The following is a 4,467-nucleotide window of genomic DNA, read 5'->3' as shown; positions in this document are numbered from 1 at the left end:
TGAGAGCTCGTCGTATAAACAGACATGAGAAGGAGTGAGATTTTTTTGAGGCTACATATATTAGAATTCCCTACACTCTTCCTTATACCGTTTGCGTCTGTTGCACAACATACGATGCACTTCACCTGCGCGCACTGTTGGGCCAAATACTTCCTTCTATGCTGACTTTAAAGAATCCCACCCCCTTTTATGCCACTTTAGCTCTGAACGAACATTTTCGCCCCACGCTTTAGCAATTGCCTTGCCTAAATAAATTTGTATACCTTTCATGAGCATGAAATGGTATTATAACTTTGGTCCGATCTTTGTAAGTACCAGAAGAAGAAGAGATAGACCCATTAAAATGTATACTTAAATGATCTGAACGCCGAGCTGAGTCGATTTAGCCATGTCCGTCTGTCTGTCTGTCTGTCTGTCTGTCCGTCTGTTTGTATGCAATCTACTCTCTCATTTTTCGAGATATCCGGATGAAATTTGGTAGGTGGGTGTATTTTTATAATGTACTAGCCAATGCCCGCTTACTTCGCGGCACCTAATAAGAGCTTTTACGTTAGCCAATGCAATAGAGCGTTTAAAAACAAAATTAGTCTGTAAAGTCAAAATTTTTGATTTAAGTTGAAACCACTAAGGCGCAGTATCCTCCTCACACATAGGCCAATAATAGTAACGCGGTGGTACCATATGGAATACCTTTGGTGTCATGAGCTTTACTGATGGCCTTATTTCCACCTGTGAGATCTGTGCCAATCATGCGTAATCTTTTTGTATGATCTTGCAACTACAACGTTGGTGCGATGCGTATGCCAATACAAGTTCTTATAGGGAAACTCAAGAGTACAGAAGTGAGTTTTCTTTATAGGAGGGCCAAGAGTCCTCGCTGTCCCACAGGATGAAAAGTTTTCCGGTACATTGCTAAATGATCGCTTAAGTATCTTTCAAATGAAGCAATTGATATACCTAAATACGGTGATTTTTCCTTGTTAATTCACCACTTTTACAATTCGTGGTAAAATGTATTAACTGATTTCTGGGTAGATGCAAGACCGCATGATCGTGCATGAGGGCGACAGAAAAACTTAACCCCATTCTTCATTTAGACATCTCAAAATTAAATTCGTATAACTTAAACATAGGTCCAAAGCAGGCCAACCACACGGGGTTTCTATACATTTCGGCTGCAGCGCCATCCATTGGGTTCATTTTTTGCAAAACCATTGCTTACCTTAAAATGAATACGTGTTATGAATTTAAACCTTAACTCCAGCGGCACTAATCGGGTAAATGTTTATCAAAAGAATTTTCCAACATACAGGTACATAGCTCACATTTAAAATTTGAACGAAATCGGTTAATAAATACGATTTTTATAAATAACTCTACTCCAGCACCACTATATATGTATGTAAGATAACCTCCGACAACCTGACGGAACTCTATTCAGTGATTTTTGAGTTTATTCCGAATAACGAAAACGGCTATCATTTTATGCAAATAGGTATGTAGAGAGGACAGTTTATAGCAAAACTCGTAAAAGCAAAAAAAAATTTAAAAAAATTCTTCAAAATTTTCACATAAATTTTACCTTACTTAAAATTAAAGACAAAGTTACAATAGTTCAATGGGATTTAGAAATCTATGAGAAAATGGTTCCCAATCGAATGATACTTGCGCGTTTACGTAAATGTATATCGATCCAGCCTTTCCAATTAATAACCACTTTTCGCCATAACTACGGTACTGATAACATATGTAGCTGTGTAGAATTTCAGGACGTTAGCGTAAGCAGTTCCAGAGATAAGCTATATGAGAAGTTCAGTTTGTATGGAAGGAAGGAGCCACGCCCCCCTTTCCCAATGTATTTGCAATATATGCATCAGTGCTAAGTTTCAGTTCCCCAGCGTAATTGGTTTTAGAGATATATTGGTTTTTTGCGTTTTAGTCTTTATAAGAATTTTGGGAATATTCCGAGCTACATACCGAGTAAATTTCTGGTCAGAATATTTATTTTCAAGGTGTTGCCAAATATGAACCAAGTCGATGCAGCCGTTTAGTAGTTTAGTGAAATACATTGTAAAGAGAACTGTATGACATTGTAAAACGTGACATCTCAGATTTCTTAATTTTTTGGCAGCAACAACGAAAAGTTTTATTTTTTTTTAGCGAAAAACCTTCCACACAGAAAAAAAAAATTAAGTTTGTAGTTATATCAAGGCGAAATTTTGAGAACGGTCCGTTGCTAACTCTAAATATAAACAACGACGCACTGGAAAAAGTTAATACGTTCAAATGCCTAGGAATAATGATCGACGATAAACTAAAACAAAAAAAAAAAAATGGATTCTATATTTTCAATTAGAGCTCTAGCAATATGTACGTCGGTGAAAAATGCATTTAATTCCATACATTAGCTTTTGCTTGATACGCTTACAAACATACAGACAATCATACCAAAATTTTATATTTGGCTTCTGTTAATCTAATAAACCCCCTATTAATTTTTCTTTGACATCTATTATGTACAGATATTGGCCTGTTGCAATTTCATTATTCTCAAATACTCTCGTTTGATACCCACATGGCAACACTTAGTTTATATTATAAATTTAACTGAATTAAAGTTTTCAAACCCGCTTCAAGAATATTTTCAAAAGTAAGCTTCCTAATCCTCTTTAGTTTAATATTCGTATTGCAATATTTCTTTTATTTTACAAATTTTAATGAATACAATTTTTCAATCAGTTGGCAAATCCCCTAAAAATATTTTTAGCATTAAAATTTCCTGGCCTCTTTAGTTTGATGCCAATATTGCAATATTTAATCTATGCTATCAGCTAAATTAAATTAAAGTTTTCAAATAGGTGGCAACCTTCCACAAAAATATTTTCAGCTGTAAGCCTTTGTAAATTTCTTTCTTTTGACAGCCATATTGCAGTATTCACTTTACCGTATCAATTAACCTAAACTGAAATTTTAAACACAGGTGGCAACTCTCAAATTTTTTTCTTCTATATTGGAAGCTAGATCTCTAGCGATACATCGGTGAAAACTGCATTCAATTCCATGTTTTCGACTGATGTGCGTACAAATATACAGACAGACAGAGATTCAAAAATTCTAAAAATTGTTTATTTGGCTTCTGTAGCTTTAATAAAAACCCACCATATTAATTTTTCTTTAATATCTATAAGGTACAGACATCGACCTGTTACAATTTTATTATATGTATGTATAGATGTAGATATAAAAATTTTCAAAGAGGTGGCAGCCCCCCTAAAAAATATTTTCGGCAATAAAATTTCCTAAACCCCTTCAGTTTGATACCCATATTGCAATATTCAATTTATCTTATAAATTAAATTAAATGTAAATTTTCAAACAGGTGGCAACTCTAAAAAAATATTTTTGGCTGTAAGCCTTCTTCAGCCTCTTTCCTTTGCCGCCCATATTGCAAATTTAATTTTTCTTATCAATTTACTTAAACTCCAATTTTCAAACAGGTGGCAACTTTCTAATTTTTTTCTTCCTATATTTTAAGTTAGACCTCTATCAATAAATCGGTGAAAACTGCATTCAAATCCATGCATTCGTTTTCAAGTGATGCGCGAACAAACATACAGACAGACAGACAGACAGACAGACCGACAGACAGACAGACAAAAATTCTAAAAATGGTTGATTTGGTTTCTGGTGCTCTAATAAAGACCCCCCACATTGATTTTTCTTTAATATCTATAATGTAGAGACATCAACCTTTTACAATTTTATTATATGTATAGATTACCTCTATTAAGTATATTAAGTGTAGTTCAAATTAGTGGGAACTCGCTTAAAAAAATATTTTAGAAAGTAAACTTCTTAAAACTCTTTAGGTTAGAAAATATCTGTATTGTAATATATTTCATTTATTTAACCAATTTAAATTAATAAAATTTTTCAAACAGGTGGCAGATCCCCTAAAAATATTTTCGGCATTAAAATATCCCAATCTCTTTAGTTTGATGCCGATATTGCAATATATAATTTATGTTATGAATTAAATTAAAACAAGTTTTCAAACAGGTGGCAACCTTCCACAAAATTATTTTCAGTTGCAAGCCTTTGCAAACCTCTTTCTTTTGACAGTCAGACTGCAATATTTACTTCATCGTATCAATTTACTTAAACTGAAATTTTCAAACAGGTGGTAACTCTCTAATCTGTTTCTTCTATATTGTAAGCTGGACCTCTAGCGATACATCGGTGAAAACTGCATTCATTTCCATGCATTGGTATTCGAGTTATGCGCGTGCAAACATTCAGGCTGATTTGGCTTCCGTTGCTCTAATAAAGACCCCCGCATTAATTTTTCTATAATAGCTATAATGTACAGACATCAGATGGTACAATTTTATTATAAGTACAGATATAGATTTCATTTGTTTTATCAATTTAATACAATAAAATTTTTCAAACAGGTGGAGCCCTCCC

This window comes from Rhagoletis pomonella, unplaced genomic scaffold, assembly GCF_013731165.1.
Source record: "Rhagoletis pomonella isolate Grant_MI unplaced genomic scaffold, Rhpom_1.0 Rhpom_scaffold_00411, whole genome shotgun sequence".
Lineage (NCBI taxonomy): Eukaryota > Metazoa > Arthropoda > Insecta > Diptera > Tephritidae > Rhagoletis > Rhagoletis pomonella.
Note: the sequence above shows the minus strand (reverse complement) of the source record.